At 45.9% G+C, this 17,117-nt stretch overlaps 1 protein-coding gene across 2 annotated transcripts in view; it reads left to right on the top strand.

Moving 5' to 3' along the window:
- The first annotated feature begins 2,619 nt into the window (after positions 1 to 2,619).
- The window catches only part of TTBK1 (tau tubulin kinase 1), a 106,079-nt gene continuing 91,581 nt past the window's right edge, over positions 2,620 to 17,117 (top strand). Inside the window, exons 1-2 of one of the 2 annotated variants that reach the window (XM_033513236.1) lie at positions 2,620 to 2,742; positions 9,149 to 9,218. The gene's annotated coding sequence lies outside the window, so the exon portion shown is untranslated. The remainder of the gene's footprint in view (positions 2,743 to 9,148; positions 9,219 to 17,117) is intronic. The other variant, XM_033513237.1, reaches the window with a different exon arrangement.

Below are 17,117 nucleotides of genomic sequence, written 5' to 3'. Positions count from 1 at the left end.
GACATGTTCCCAGGTGGCTGTTCTAGCAGGTTTCTAAGCCCATTCAGCTCCATCTGCAGAAGAGCAAGCTTCGAGGGAAGTTTAGATCAAAGATGAAATAAAGCTAAAATGCAGTTGCTCAGGTACCACTTTAACAGATCAGCATGGACCTTGTGTCCAAAGCAATGGGAACTGCAGCAGGTTTGAAGGAGCTGAGTACCTGAGCTAATCTGGAATGTGGATCTTTGTCAGATCTGCTCACATCTGGTCATACCTGAAACAAAGGTCAAAACTGTGTGAAAAATGTAGATCTGCTGCAATTCCATTTATGAATAAATGCCAAATGAGTGGCAAGGGGGAAAAACAATACTTAAAAATATCCAGATAACTAGACTGCTTTTATACGGACCATGCCATCAGCTATCTCAGTCTCAAGAGTTTTCTGTTCAAGGCTGGATTTCAAACCAAGGTGATTCAGTGCTGCTGCTGACACCCATCAACACAGAACTTCCCTCCCCATTTGGCTCCTCTCCTGCATCAGCAGCCCACACTGGGTTTGCTATGTGCTTTGTGCTTACTGATAAATCTTGATATCACACTGGCTTCCCCTTAGGCAGCACTTGGAGCTGCCCAGCCTGAGGGTGGACTAAAGGCTCCAGCATCAAACCCTTCCGCTCCCTGCAGTTTGGTACCATTGCTCAGTCCAATTTACTGCTTGGTCTGTGCTTGGTGCTCCACCAGTGTGAAAGGGAGATCTGAAGGATACTAAGAAGCAAAGATGACCTCTTGGGGAACACCAGCTCCCTCACCTCATTTTGGTTCGCCCACTTCCTTTGCCTCTCTGACTCAGCACCATGAACCAGTGCTTGGGAATACAAGTGGTGGGGTCTTAACCTGCAGCACAGAGAGACCACATGGCAACTGCCAATCATCTCTCAATCACACACTTGGAATGACAGGAACCTTGGCATGAGGTGCAACTGCAGGTGCCTTAACCCCTGGGACCTGCAGGATGAGTTGCTACAGGGCTAGAGATTCCCTGGAATTCTCTGTGGAATGCTTCCACTGAGCAAGTCCTCAGTCAGGGGGCTCCAGCCAGTGGAGGAACATTGTGGGGGCCTGGTAGCCATGTTCTCCCAAATCTGAGTGGCTGGGAGTGGCCAGGGTTGTACCTTGGTGTACCTTGGGTCTGTCTTTTCACACCAAATTCCTCTGTCACCACCCTGGCCCCAAGGGATTGCTTTGGTGGGGGAAGAGTCTTGGCTAGGAGATATGTCCCATAAGGGACTGGGGAGCACAGCAGCCCTGTGGGAGCGGGGGTGACATCCCACTCACAAGGCAGATGGGAACCACCATCTATGGATCCACACCAGGTTGGGTCTGATGGGGACACTCTGATGGGGACAGGGAGAAGACATCTGTGTGTATTGCTGGGAGGGTCTGGCAGCAATGTCCCTTGCAGTGTGTTTTGTGGAGGTGTATAAGGCACAGAAGAGTGCCCATCCAAATTTTGGGACTGAGGTATGAGGACCACCTGGAATGTGGGTGATTTGAAGAGGGAACAAGAAGGCACAGCCATTAGCATTGCACAGCACATCTGTAGGATCCAGGTGCTTATCTGTGCTTCAAGTACAATGTGATTCACAAAGAGCTGAGGCAGGGAGAGTGGCACCTCTCTGGAGCAGGGGCACAGCTGTGCCCCTCAGAGTAGGGGAACAGGGAAACTGCCCATGGACAGGCACACTGCTCAGCTGCACGCAGGGACAGGCTCACTTGTCTGAGACGTTTTTGGATGCTGCACCCAACTGTGACTTGTTCCCAGCCATGGCAGGGCAAGATGTGACCCTGAATGGATGGGGAATGGGTCTGATCCTAGCTGTGCAGTGTCCAGGACAGTTCTGGTGGTGCTGATCCTGGTCCCAGTATAGTGTCCTGTCCAGGCTGTGGTGATACTGCCACTTGCAGTGCAGTGTAGTGCACCAGTCCCTTGTTGGCCCTGGCCCCAGAGGACTGGAATAAAAAGCTGCAGGCCAGCACTGCTGGGGCTGGCTTCACTCCCAGCACAGGGCAGCACTATGCCCACAATGGTGATGCTGCCAGTGCCTGTGCAATGCAAGGTCCAGCCTCAGGCAGATGTGCTGGCTCTGGCCTTGGTCCCAACAGTGCAGTCACACGGCCCTGTGCAGACTGTGCCAGCACTGGCCCCAGTCCCAGGGCAGTGCAGTGCCCAGGGCCACGCTGGTGCTGCCAGCGCTGATGCCACCAGCTCAGAGACGAGCACCAGTCCCCGTCCTGGCAGCGTCCGCGTTCGCCTTGGCACTGCCGATGCCGACCCCGTTCTCGGTCCCAGGTCGGGGCAGCGCCGTGCCGCTCCCGTTCCCAGGCCGAATCCAACTCCAGTGCGCTTCCCAGCACACGGAGTCACGGTGCGCTGCGGTGCCAGCCGCATGTGCCGCCAGTCGGTGCCCGGTGCCGGTTGAAGGTGGAGGCGGGGCGGGCCCGGGGCGGGCCCGGCCGGGCGGGGACGGCCCGCGGGTGATGTCAGGCTGATGCTGTCGGTGCGGCGCGCGGTGCATTGTGGGCGAATCCCGCCGCCCGCCGCGGCTCCGAGGGGGAGGATGCGCTCGGGGTCGGCCCGTCCCACAGCCGCAGCCGCAGCGCGCCGGGCCGGCGGCACCGCGCCCGACGAGCCGCACTGAAGGGCGTGGGGTATGCGCTGCCTGCGCCGGCCGCAGCGGGAGGCGCCGGCGGCGGCGGGGTCAGGTGAGCTGGGCCGGGCTGGGCCGGGCCGCGGCGGGCACGGGCGGGGAAGGGAGGGAGGGAGAGACCGTCCCGCTGGCAGCCTGAGAGATGCGGGACTGGGGACTGCACCGGGCCGGGCCGCGCCGGGGCTCCGCGCGGGGCACTGCGGGAGATGTAGTTTACCGCCCCACCCGGCGTCTCCAGCCGAAGGGAGAGAGTCCCGTGCACGGGACTCGGGTTCCCAGCGTGCCCAGGGGGGTGGGCGGGCCAGCGGCGGAGTGACAGCCCGGTACCACCAATGAGAAGGTGGGCCGGGTGGGGCGAACCAACTGCCGAGAGGGGCGGCGGGGAGTGGGGGGGCGGCGTGCCGGCAGCTGCAGTGCAGGGGCGGACGCGGCCACCTCCTCGGCGGGGGGAGGCGGGACGGCCCGAGGTGAGGGCAGGGCAGGGCGGGGGCCCGGGCGGCGGCCGCCCCTCAGCGCCGCTCCTGCCCAGGCCGGGGGTCGCGGCGATGCCCAGGGCTGCCGCCGCGGGAGGGCGGGCCGTGGCCTCGCTGCGCTGTGCACGGCAGGGGCGGGGGCGCCCCGAGCCCTGAGAGGCTCCGCCGGAGGGAGCGGCCCCGCCGGGTGGTACCGGGGGCCGCCGCCGCTGGTCCTGGTGTCGGGCGGGGGCAGAGGTGCGAAGGCAATCGCGGCCTTGTGCCGGGCTGGGCTCTAGGGAAACCCACGGAGGGTGTCGGCCACCTCAGGAGGTCAGGTGCCGCCCGGGGCTGGGCACGGCATCCTGCCGGGAGCCACCGGGTGCTTGTCCAGCCGCATGTGGAAAGCCAGCCCGCTCCTTAGAGGTCTCTGGGGAGGGAGCGCTTCTGTCGCGTTATGTTGGGATAACTCCGTCGTATTCGGGCTTCAGGCAGGAGGCTGAGAGTTTCTTCTCTTTGGCGGGGTGGAAATGGTGCTCCTGTGTGCGTGGCCGTGTCTCCTGAAGCTTTGGGGCTCAGAGGCTCCCGCTGTGGTGTCAGTACTGCTCGTGGCGCCCAAGCTGACATTGCTGGATGTGTCCACAGCCATTGTGCTTTCCCTGCATTCCGGGAGTGGAGGTATCCGGTAACCTGGGTCTGACCCACTGAGGACTCTCGAGATGAACACCATGACCTTGACGTGCATTTAGGGTTTAACAGGGAACCAGAATGCTGTACGAAGCACTGGAGTGACACCGTCACTCTGACAGCAACTTGCATGACACGTTCAAGACCCACTGTGGGTTTTGGGGGGTGGGGACTTTAATACCTGTTGGTATCATGTTTCTGAGCGGTTTAAACCAAATCTATTTATATTGAATTTTCTTAGGCTTGCAAGGTGTTTTGATTGATAGAAGGAAAAGTTTCCTAATTCTACCATTTCACATGGATTTCTTGTAGTGTCACTGAAAATGTTGCCTTTTAGCAACAAACTTCTCAGTGAGTCACAACAGAGATTTTCAGGCTGGGGACTTTCTATGAGTGGAATTTAGCCTCGTATTGTGTTGTGCTACAGGGTGTGCTAATGCCCCCTCAGCAGCAGTGCTAGTATGTGCTGTGCCTTTATAGGTACGTTGACTAAACAGCATTAGTTCTGTCTCAGGAGTGTCAGTGTGTCACCACATTTCAGTGTGCTGCCTTCTTTTGGGAGGATAGAGGGGCAGAATAGGAATGATGTGTTAACGTTCTGGCTTTTTTCCTTTGTGTGCCAGTGATCATCCAGCTCCTAAGGAGCATCCTCATGGTGATACAGGTGGAGTCAGAAACTTTTGAGATGTGGTTCTCATGAATGGTGTATGTGGCATTCACTGCTGTTACTGCTGTGTGCTTTTGCATGCTTTGTGATAATCTCATTCCTTCAGGAGTAGGCTAGTTCTTCTTCTCTGGCAAAATAAAACACTGGCATCTCTTGTAGAACACTTTTGTCAGGTTCAGCCTTGGGGACACCTCCCTAATCGTTTAGTTTGTTTTTTGAATAGTCTTCAAGGGACAAGTCAGATCCCTATCAATCCCAATCAAAAGTCAGCTCCCCCAGAAAGGAGTGTCTCTAGTGCTAGGAAATCTATTCCATCAGCTGCCAGCGTTGGTGCTGGTGAAGTGGTGCTCATGGCCCATGTGTGGATTTCCTTCCCTCACCATCCCCAGTGTTTGCTGGAGAAGGTGAGTGCATCTCCATGCTGCAACAGGCAGCCTGGAGCTCTCCTCCAATGGAAGCAGTTGGCACTTGCTTTTCAAAGTAGGAATGATCAGACAGATCCAGGAAGAGCCAAATCCCTCTTTCTTCTATATTTTCAGTGTGGGAATCCCTTCATGCTGTTTCTTGCCCTCTCTTATGGAAAGATTGAGACATCACTTTATGGTTTATTAGGTAGCACACTTCTCTCTCATGGGTCTTGCTGTGGGCTCATCTCTTCAACTGTGTCCTGTCAGTCTTCTGCCTTAGTCTTATCTATGTGTGTATCAATGTGCAGCGTCCAGAAAAACACTTCAGGAGCAGTTCCTCATCCTGGGAAGCTCCTAGTTTAGATTTGTTTGCCAAAGCTCCATAGTGACCTTCCAGTAACATTGATTCACTTTGAAAACAGAGCAGAGGCCAGAAAATAGGTCCTTGTAGAGGAATAGGTGTTTATGAAATCTCCAAGGACTTTGTAAACTTCCTTCATTTTTAAGGATGTGTGGGTTTCATTGGTGTCTTCTACTTGGAGCGTTGCAAGGCACAGCTAAATATTTGCTGGAGTGATTATGGAAGCATTTGCTAAAACCTGTTTTAGCTCTGCTAGCTTACTGAGCAAGATAAAGAGTGGACAGAACTGGTGCTTCCCTCCCCTTCTTCCACCAAAGATAACACAAAAAGTGGCTATTGCTCTGAAACATCATGAAATCCCCTTAAATGTCATTGTGGGACACAATCTGATTGGAATCAATGTTATGACTGTTTTGAGAGGGAGGAATAAGGAAGGCCAGCTATGAGATCTCCCTCCCTAGTCCAGAGGAAGAGTGGGAGAATCTGTTGGGTATTTACTGAAGCTTTAGGAATGAGAGGTGAGGGAGATGATGTGGCTTTTATGTGGTGCATCTGAAAACTGGGACTCCCTTGCACGTGCGAGTTTTCCCAGCTATGAACTGGACAGTGGCAATCCTTGTTGGTCAGGCCAGTCCATGGTGTTCTCCACAACAGTGCCTATTGCCTGTGGATCACACTGTCGAGAGGCACAACAGTTATCCCCAAAAGTATGGAAAATTATCTAGCAACAGCAATATGTCTTGGACATTAATGTATCAAGTGGTTTTTCACATGAACGTTTCTGTTTTTTTGGAAACTGGTGGGTAGATAAATATGTAAGACTCGGCGGGGAAAATATAAAACTGCCACAGTAGGTTTTTTCATGGGATTCACAATCCCTTAGTCCCTTTTGGTCTTACCTAGTCCCACGCTGTTTTCTGTTGGGCCTTCTCCACTAATGAAGAGCTACACACATGGGGAAGGATCTTTTTTTGTAGCTGAGAAGGAAGATGTTGACAGTGTGATGGACTGTAGAGCTAATCAAATAAGATGTGTTTGGAAACCCTTTCCTTTTGGTGTCAAGCTGTGTCATCTTTAATTTAGTGAGCAATATGAAAGGAACAAACTGGATCCTGGGCTGGCTCCAGCCAGATAGGTGCAATGGAGAGCAGAGAATGCCTATGGGCACAGATTTCCTCTTAGAAGAAATGAGGCATCTCTGCCTTCTGAAAGAGATCTGGTGTCAGCTGTGGCAGATGGAAGTTGATTCCTCTCTCTCTGTGCAGCAGGAGATGTTGTCAGGCCCACTGTCAGCCCAGGAGCTGCCTGGGTACAAAGCTTTGGTGGCCTCCCAGTCAAATGGGAAAAGACAAAGGGAGACATTGATGTCTGGTGAAAAGGTTCTGATTACAGGATCATAAACTCAGTTGCTCAGGCCAAACCCCTGGATTGCTCCAGTCCTTTATCATTGACCAAGAGATGATGTTCAAGGAAAGGCTAAGAAGATGGGCACACTGCTTGCCGTGGTTACACCCCTTATCAACCTTGGTGGTGCAGGATGCAGCTTTTCATCCTTTATATATGTTGGCCTGAGTAATTTTCCATGTACACAAGGTGTGACCTGTGTGCTAAGAGCACTCTGTTGTGAAACCTAGCTCTGCATTCCTATGTGTTTTCCTTCCTTTTAGCCAGTTACTAGTTTTAGAGAAACTTTAGTTTTATCCTGGAACATCCTAATTTCCAAGGCCTTTGGCCTGATACCACACATATCTGAGCTTGTTCAGTCTTCCTAAAAGCACCTTGCCTATCCTAATAGATCTATAAATCACGGCTTCTCTGTTCTGCCTGCCACTTAGTTTAATTTTTAATCTTTAGTTTTCCAAACATGTCTGTTGTGGAAGACTGATTTTCCAGATCCTCTGCAGAGCTCTTCAAAATTAGCAGCAGCCAAAAATCCTTAGCATCTTCTTTCTGATCTTCCCTTCGGTTTTCCCATTTCTTATCTGTCCATCATTTAGCAGACTTGCTGGGTGGCCTCTTGTAATGTTTGGGTAGAAAATATGTAGATTATATCCATAAGAATTTACTTAATCTCTTTTACATCATCAGGAAAAAACATCATTGCTTGGAATAATTTGTACTGTTTTCTTCCTTTGCACACATCTTCTATTCTAAAAATCTTCTGTTGGCCCAGTAAGTCAGAATTAAAATGAAGTAGAAGTTGCACTGGCCAAAGAATTTTTTTTTTTTTTTTTCTTTTTAAAGGTGATACAGTTCTGTTCAACAAAGTGGAATTATTTGCAAGTTATATTTAAAATTTCATCTTGGTAATATATCCTGATCTGCATGAGGGAACTGAAGTTCCCCAATGCCTCCTGTTTCCTAAAGGCACAGGCCATCTGTTCTCACATGGCAAATCACTTGCTGCTTTATTCTGGTCTGATGGGGTAGCTTTACTATTACATTTTTTCCATTTAGCCTTGATACAAAATTATTTCTTTATCTCCTGTGAGTCTGTCTGTTTATTTTGTAGTATGTAGTACTCTTTCTCCCCTGGAGTGACCTGGTCTTTTTCTGAGTACCTTTTCCATGGAGCACTGGAGAATGTGCCTGGGTAGCTTCATGTTCACCCTTGAATCCATTCATCTTTGTTCCCTACCATACCTCTGAAACTCGTTGCATCTCTTTGGTTTTTTGGGTTCCATTTAAATACCTTGTAGTCCTGAAACTGCTCTTCCTCTGTGTATGTGTGTGTGTGTATGGTGTTCTGAAATTCAGCCCATTTTTTCCCTGAACTTGTAGTTCTTCATGAGACTCTGCTTCCCAGCACATGCTGTGCCGCTCCTGCCCTTGACTGGTTTATAACTTCTTGACATGCAGCTTAAATTCCTGGGACCTGTTCTGCTCACTGAAACAAGGGTATGGTGTAGCTGTCCGATACTTTCACCTTCATAGAGGCATCAGCACAGTGCTCCTCTTAATTGGACACTCTAATAAATTGTCTGGCTTGTTTCCCTCATTTCATGAAAGTTGCTTGTTTGCTTCCTGTAGCACCTCAGCCAGAGAATAGAAGTCACCTTTGTGGTGACATTGTATTAGGAAACTTAGACTTTGTGGTCTAATTATGTCTTGAATTATTTAAACAGAATCTATCTGCATTAGACTTCTAAAATTTACTAGTTATGGGGTTGTGCAAGTTATTTATTGAAACTAACTGGTTTCTTTAAATTTTGTTATCCTTGGGGGGAAAAAAGATGCTTTGCCTCAGGCAGAGTTACTCCAGTGTTTTTAAGCAGAAGGGGCTAAATCCTGTGATCTCACAGAAGGCCAAGAGCTTCCTGCTGTGGAGACAAACACAGAGCACAGCTTGACTGAAGCTGAAATGGATCTGAGGTACTGCTCCTCCATTGTGCTGCCACTTGCATTTGACTGACCCTACAGTGAACCAATTCAGGAAGCTCTAAACCAAGGAAATGCCCTTATTTGTTAGGAAGAGGAATAGTTTTTCTGCTAGTACAGGTCACTGAACCTGTGGTGGCCCACTGGCCCATGGTAGAATCCTACATACACGAGTTCAGAGCTGGGAAGGAGAGAGAGGGGAACTGTTTCTCTTCATTTCAGGCAGATTTTTAGATTGGCTAATTAGTAACCTGGATCTGTTAGTCCAGCATAGGGTTCTGTAGGATTTATGGGGTAATGTAGATAATATGGTGTAACAGTGCTCCCATTAATTGTCACCTTTCATTCACTGGCATCTAAGCACCCAAAATGTGATTTTTGGGTGGGTGTTGGGTTTTGGAGTATTTTTTATGTCTTTGCTTTTAGTAAAATTGGCAGTAGCTAAAGCATGCCTTTTTAGAAGTGCCCAACTGGTCTGAAAAGAGAATCTACCATCTTTCTTGTTCCAGATCCTGTTCTTAAGGAAGACGCCCATGAAAAACTAATTTGCACTTGTCAGGCTTCAGCTTCTAGCAGAAGGTGAGCTAGAATGTCAGAGTCCTTCAGTTTCTTAGATTTTCATAATAGGGAGGTACTTCTCCACTACATTCCCTTGCTTTTTGGGCTTTGTTTGGACTAAGTTCCAAGCATTTATAGAGTTTTCGGGTGGAAGGCACCTTTCAGCCTTTTTTTTTTTATCCAGGATTTTTAGTAACCATGAGGCATGGATTACTGGACTCTACTGTCTCACACCAGTAGGAAAGGACAGAATTGCCTTCCTTTTTTTGTGCTTCTCTCTGTAGCAGTGCTCTGCTCTGTATGCATGACCTGTATGGTTTATTCATAGATGTCTAAGCCTGAGTTTGGTTGTATTAAGAAGCATTTTGTTGAAGATACACTTTTTGCTTTCTGCTGTTCCGCATTTCTATGAAGAAATAAGGAGTGGTTGGTTCTCAAGCAGAGATGAGGCTTATGGGGCTTTTTTTTCCATTGAGCCAACAGGACAAAAATGAAAATGTAGAAGGTGGGAATGCAAAGGGCAGGTATTCAAGTAGTTTGTCACTCTTGTGACAGTTATCTGAGGGAAATGGCAGGAGCTATTTGGTTTCGAGGCTTCAGAGCTATCTGGTTGCATAGGTCCTGCAGCGTTTTTTCAAGTCTGGTGGCAGCTCAGGAGCTGGTATTTCTGGTGTTCTTGTTGCTTCTTTTGCAAAATGTATTTTCTTTAACCTTGCTGCCCATGTTTCTGATTGAGATGAGATTATATACATTTTTCCCCTTCCAAACATTCTAGGCTGGACTTGGACCAGTAATTGTTCTGTCTGTGGAGTATTTATTATTAGAAACATCCACCAAGAGCCAGCTTACTCTGGCAAGCTGAGCACAGAATGCACAATTACTCATTGCACATTGAGATAGGTTTGAAAAATTGCTATGAGCATTGACCAAGTCACATACAAAATTTACTTTTTCAGTACTTTACTACAGCTATGAATAGAAAATAATTTTTACATTAAAATATGGCATTAGGTTCATGATGCTTTTTTATAGAAACAAGTTATGACCATACTAGTTCCGTAATAGGAAATTCTCAGAATCCAGTTATTTGGCATAGCACTGGAAAATTAAGGATCAAAGTATAAATATGGTTTATGACAATGAATCTGTCTAGAAGAACACATTTTAAAGTTTTGTTGGGGGTTTTACTGATGTGGTTTTTGATTGTTTGTATTGGGGGTTTAGTTGGGTTTTAGGTTTTTTTTCTGACACAACAAGCTGGTGTAAAATCTGGTAGCAGAAGGAGAGGGCACATGCCTCAGTCGTGGAGCTGCTTAACTCTGCAGACAGGAAAACTCCTGGATGGGAAGCAGTTGTTTACATGTTCTGGAAGAGTGCAGGCAGGTACTGTCAGTTGTGAACTAGATGGCATTCTTGGCATGTGGAAATGGCTTTTATAGAGGCATTCATGCCTAGTTTGTAGAGCTCTCCATAATCTTGGTAAAACCCTTGTTCCTTGGAAACTGACTCATACAGCAGTGCAGAAAGAAATTAAACAGACCTCGCTTCCATGTACAAGAATTTTTGTATATTTTTCTAGGATGTTCTTGCATAGACTAAATATCACCACTGGAAGCAGTGCACAGACTGAGGGTGCAGTATCCCAGGGATTCCTTTGTTGGTGGCTCTTCCTCAGAGGCACCAGCTTGAGCTGTTACAGCATTGCTGTGCCAACAATTTTCAAAGGAAAATGAATTGACATCTGTGTGGATTCTCAGCGTGCTTTTGGGTTGGGTCATGCAGCAAGAGTCTTAGGGAAAGAATGGGGATTTTTCAGATCAGCAGGGAAGAGAGTGTGTAGTAGAGACAAAATATACAATTTGGTAGAATCAGTACAGTTACCTGCAGAAATTGCTGTGATGCATTCCCAGCCCACATGAGAGGCACTACAGGAATCTGTAGGAATTACCCTCCCCAGTGCAGCTATAAAAGCTGTGGCCGGGCAGCCTCTGGGACAGGGGCTGTTGTGGTGGTGACCAGAGGCAAAGGCCAAATTTGATAGATACCTGGACTATGTAAAAGAAAGACTGCTCAAGAGAAGAAAAGAGGCAACAGGAAAAGTGGGAAGCAACCCAAAATGGTGATGGAATAGGAACAATTGAGGTAAAACCAGTTCTGATAAAGAAATATTTAATCACTCTGGCTGGATGGTTTTGTGATGAAGCCCCAGGGGGAACAGAGGCAATAGCTAACGAAATACAAAAGGTATGGATGGCTCCAGAGAATTACAAACTCTTTGGGATGTGTTTAGCTAACAGGAACTTAAATTCCAGTGGAGTCCAGCTTACTGGATGGATGTGAACACTTAATCCAGTATGTTTTCTATATGCACAGAGAGTTTGAAGAGCACAGTAAGTGTGCTCAGTGGTATCCATCCACTCTACCTGAAACGCAGGTACATTATAGACAGCCTGGAGGTGATGTGTTAATTAAGGCATTCTTTAGGAAATCCAAATTAGAACCTCTGTGGGAAAGTCCATGTACTGTTCTATTGTGTTCCTAGTTTGCTGTTAAAGATTTAGGTAAGGAAAATGGAATGTGCCATTCTCACACTAAACAAGTAGTGATGATACTTGTATCAGCAATGTAGTCAGTTGATACATGACTGGCTTCTGAGAATCCTTCGTGGTTTTGTTTTGGGAATCACTTAAGTATTTGAGCACAGGAATCTATAACCTTGGACTCTACCCTGTAGTAATCTTGTTGGTTTTAAGTCTGTTAAGTTTGATATTTGTAATAATGTTGTAGAAGGACAGTGGTTCAATGCCTCAAAATTGTTGTCTTCTTCTTTTATTACATTAGCAGGTGTGCTTAATCAGGAGAAAGGAAGAACTGTTGAGAAACACACCTGGTGCAGGTAGCTGGGTGTGCAGCTGCAGTGGGAGCTGCAGGTTTTGCCCTGGATGGCAGGAAATGTCTGGAGGCCCAGGCAAGGGGCCATGAACTGTTGCCATCCCTTTGCCAATCAAAGGGCATGGGGAGATGTAGGGCTGGCTGGCTGGATCATCCAGAGATTCTGTGGAATCCAAGTAAAACAGAAGACCCCAGACCAAATATTCCCATTTACCAAGAGGTACATGCAAGGGGCATCTAGAGCACGAGAGGAACATAGCCTGTAAGGTCACGACAATCCAGTACTGCCAGTGTGCCTCCCAGAGTGGCTCCTGAATGGTCAGACAGGAAAGTTTCCTTAACCAGCTGTCTGCAAACTAAAAAAGGATGAGACAGAAGATCAGAGAATGAAACTGTAGCTTTGCAGGCCACAGAGGAAGGATGAACCTGCTCCCCTGTCTAACTAGGGGGAAGAGTTCCCTACAAAAATGGGGAAATGTTTACAGAAGGGCTGTAGAGGGACTATTTAAGTGACTAACAGTTGGCATGATTTGTCATGTTTTTGTCAGTCCCAGGAAACCTCTTCTGTGTAATAAGAAATAGAATATCTGTTGTGATCAGCATTGGGCTTGGAGACTGAAAAAAATTTGTCCCATTCAGTCTCATTTAGTCTGATATGACATCAGTGTAGCAAGTGGCATTTGTCCTGTTTATGCTAATTTTTATTATGAAAGTGCTTGGTAATATGAAGTCTACATGGCAAATCTATAAATACATGAATTTTCCTAGCAAAATACCCTGTCTTCCAAAATTGGAATCAAATTACAGAATCTCTCACCAGGAACGTACTGTTATGTCCCTAACTTCTAAATAACTTTCTGACATGTTTTTTTAATACTTGATGGTTATGGTGATTGCATCTATCATAAAAATTTTTGAATGGGTAAGATGAACACAGCTTTCTCTGGAATGGAGATTTAAAATGATTGATCTCAGGCTGTGGGTCCTTTAATAACCTGATGTAGTAGGTTTTAACAAGACCATTGAGCAACAGATGTTATCAGTTTGCTGTGTGCCTGACTGTTTTTTTCAAGATAAAATCCTGTTCTCCAAGAATAAGGACTCAAGGAAGGTACTGTTGACCACTCTGAAAACTGACTTGGAATGGTCACATTTGATGGAAGATGAATAACCAGCTCTGCACAAAAGCAGAGGAGGGAGAGGAGGTGCCTGATGGGACATTTTGCATTACCTGAGGATCTGGTCACTGTCTGGTCCAGGATCAGATGATGACAACATACCCCTGTGTGTCAGGTGTAGGTTGAGTCTGGTATCATAAGTACAACCTCTGTTTAGTTCTTGCTTTTATTCAGATATATTTGTTTTGGCTGCCAGCAGACTACTCAAGCTTTTCAGTAGTGATTTATATTGATTTTGCAGGTACAGATACTTAAGCTGCATTTAAATGTTCATTGTAAGCAGACCATAATGTTTGCCTGTTAAATTAGTGTAGGTTGAGCTGGTTATGATATCAGAGGGATTTCCTGGAGTTGGATTTAATGTTCTGCTTGTTTCAAATTTGGAGCAACTCTGTCAAGGAGATTGCTGGAAGATAACAGACTTCCCTTTCAAATTCTCCTGCTCCCCATTGTTTTGCTTTTACTGCTGAAATGTGTTTGGGGAGGATTAGGATCACATAAACCCCTGGCAGTGTAGGCGTGCTTATCTGGTGTGTGTTCCTAATGATTTGTTGTCATAATTACCTGTGCTGATTCTCCCTGCAGATAGGTGGGTTTGGCACAGAAATTACTGGTGTGTCTGACTTCTCTGTAGTGTGTGTGAATGCAGTCTCTGACAGTGTGGTATTGTTTGTTTGAGGGTTTTATTTGATTTCCTCTAGTCCTATGCTTTTACTTTGATTGTGCAGGCAGTGATAATTCAGTTGGCTATACAACTGGGTAGCCATAATAATGCTGTCAAGGTGCACCTGTTATCATGTTTAAATATGTATGTTCTGCTCAGTGCAGCCTCATGTTAGCAGAGAATGTGGACCTTGATTGATTGCAGTCTGTCTTGACTGCAGCTTTTTTTGTTTGTTTTTCCCAGTCACTCCTTAATGGTCATAAACCATTCAAAGATGGAAAACAGTCCCAGCATCTTGCACCCTCACCTTTAGATGTTTTGATATTTACAGAAGTGAAATGCTGTGAGCAGCAAACCAGAACTCCTAAGGCTGATGCCATTCCCTGCCTATGCAAAGAATATGTCACAGAGGAGACTTTAGGCTGCAGCTGATAGGAGTTGAGCCTGCTCTCTAAGCAGGGTTTGCTGCAGCAGGGGCAGGCAATGAAGGAAGATGTGTCTTTAAGGAATAATTCAGAACCTTACGAGCTCCTGCTGTCAGACTTACCCTAACAGTGTATGGCTTGTTTTTCATTGCTGTTTCAAGTTCAGCAGGTAGTATGGTATATTCCAGGGCTGAGGGGCTGTTAGTCCAGTGCACTGCATTTATTTTTTAATCAGCTTCTTTTCCTGTACTGTTATACACATCCTACCCTGATAACAGGATGCTCATGCATGGTACAAAGATGTAAAGGTTTTTGTTTGTTTCAATGTGAGTGATTTCATTTTTATAGTTGGTGTTGTATTGGAAGGAGATGATGTTGGAAAAACAGTGCGGGACACTGAGTAAATGCAGCTACTGCTGCCATTGACTGAGCCCTAATGCTGCTGAGCAGTGGCACTTGGAAACTGCTGGTTTTTTGTTTTCTTATTTCTAAACACTCTCAGTCCTACTCATTATATCTTTATCTTATTCTTCACCCTGTTTCATTCATGTTCATGTTTGTAACAGCTAAATTATGCTTAAATTCTATTTACAACTATTTTTCAGTTGTTCCTCCCATGCAGGTATTGGACAGGGAGATTGATCTGATTTCTAGACTGCAGTTTATTGGGCTACTTCTTTTGGTTTTGCAGTTAGCCAACTTTGCCTCACCCAGAAAAAGCTGTAGTTTATATCAATATTCTATAACACCTCTGGGATCTGCTCTTAAGGTGGATCATGCTCCTGAGGTGGTTCATGGTGGGGAATTTGATCAAGAGGGTCATGAATTACTCCAGTCTAAATTGTTATAATTTGTAGACTTCCAGAGGTAAGGATGTGTCCTGAAATGAAGTTGGATATGGCAATTCCTCCACAGTAAGATTAAGACCCTTAGTAAGATGGTGAGAGATAGAATTCCATAGCTTTGTTCTGCTGTTTAACAGCCACCTCATGTCTGATGAGTTTTGAGCTTGATGTTTGTGTGAGTGTGGCTTGTGTTTTGAGCACTTCAATCGTGGTTACTGGGACTGAAGCAAGCCAACATAGGAAAGATCTCATATATTCATTAGGAATTCCCACAGGGTGTACTTGGTATTTATAAGTTTAATTTTAAGAATGCTATAATCCTGTAAAATGAGAAAATATTTTTTCCAACAAAGCTGCTTAAAATTTTTCTTGCATGAAAGAGAACCTTGTAAGATAGGTTGGGCTGTGTATATGAGACTTTTTCCATCGATTCTTTATTTTTTGCTGTCTGACCACCTTGAAGAGCTAAATAAGACATATATATACACTCCTTCTGCTGAAAGTACCTCACCAAAACACAAGTCAGGCCATACTGAGTCATACTACAGGTCCATCTAGGCCAGTGTCCTGACCTAAGCTGGCCAGGAATAGGTATCTAGAATAGAGAATAAAAGCTGGAAAGGCATATAAAATGACTCCTCAAACTGCTCTTGCCACTTTCAGTGAACATGGGGTTTTGTGCATTTCTTTTATTATAAATTCCAAGACTAAATGTATAAAGCTATAAAGTTTATATGTTTGTAAAGTTTATATAGTTGGCTGAAGGAGATAACAGCATGGAAGAGCTGATTTCACACTTCTTCATGCTGAGGCTGGCCAAGAGATGGAATTTGGTCCTACTGTTGTCACTGTTTATTTCTCAGCTCCTTTCCTTTGTGCTTCACTTGCTTCTTCTAGGAAGGCAGCTTTAGGATACCTTAGGCTTACTCAGTTCCCTTGCATGGCTTCATAGGACAAGGGTACAAGAGTTTCTTGATATCCTGTCCATTTCCTACAGGAAAAGACAAATTGAAAGTTCTTGTTTTCACAGTCACTGTACTTTAAATTATGTCTCTATATATTCAGTGGTCGATACATTTTAAAGGTAAGGAGAGTGGTGCAGTGTCTGGGTTTAAGATTGTTGAGTAACATTTAACATGCAGAAATGATGGTCTCTGCTGTGAACTGCAGAGGAGAGGTACTGCCTTACCACTCTCCTGCCTGACCATCTCTTGCCTCTTCTGTGCTGATGGTTTCTGCACAAAGGTACCTACATTCCTTCTTTTGCCCTTTGTGATCCTCCTGGGTTTTTAGGTTAATGTATTATGTCTTGCTATGGGTATAGGTAATGCTTGACCTGTAGGCCTGAGAATGTTTCTGCAGTATTTGCACTACCTCAGGAATAAAGTTTGGATTTGTGTTGCTACTGTGATCTAAAACAGCTCGGAATTTGTTTCAGACTACAATTAAATTGTCATTTGCTTTGGCTGCATTATTCTAGCGATACCACAGCATATCTGTAAACTTAGTTCTGTAATTCCATATTGCCAAATGGCTGCTTTTCATGGTATTGCCCAGGAGGATTTTATTCCATTTCAAAGCCAGATTCCTTTAAATAACAGACATGACATCTTTGTGCACATGTATTAAAATTTTGATAAAGGAAAGTGGAATACTGCACCAGGGAAATCGATTACCTTGCCTGGCTTTGAGAGCTTGTGGACTCTCATGCTCAGTCTCTCCTCTGAAATTATTCTTTAGGATTACTTTCTAGTGCAGTCACCAGACTGAAATCTTACTATGCACGTGCATTGCTAAAGTGATGTGAAGAGACCTTCAACAGCAGGGAGGGGATACTTATTTCTGTGTCAATGTTTGTAATGTTAAAAGTTTGGGGCAGTCTATAATTAACTAACTTTTCTTTAAATACTGGAAGA

Source organism: Parus major, chromosome 3, assembly GCF_001522545.3.
Source record: "Parus major isolate Abel chromosome 3, Parus_major1.1, whole genome shotgun sequence".
Lineage (NCBI taxonomy): Eukaryota > Metazoa > Chordata > Aves > Passeriformes > Paridae > Parus > Parus major.
The sequence above is the reverse complement of the archived record's forward strand: the minus strand, read 5'-3'. Positions and strand labels throughout refer to the sequence as shown.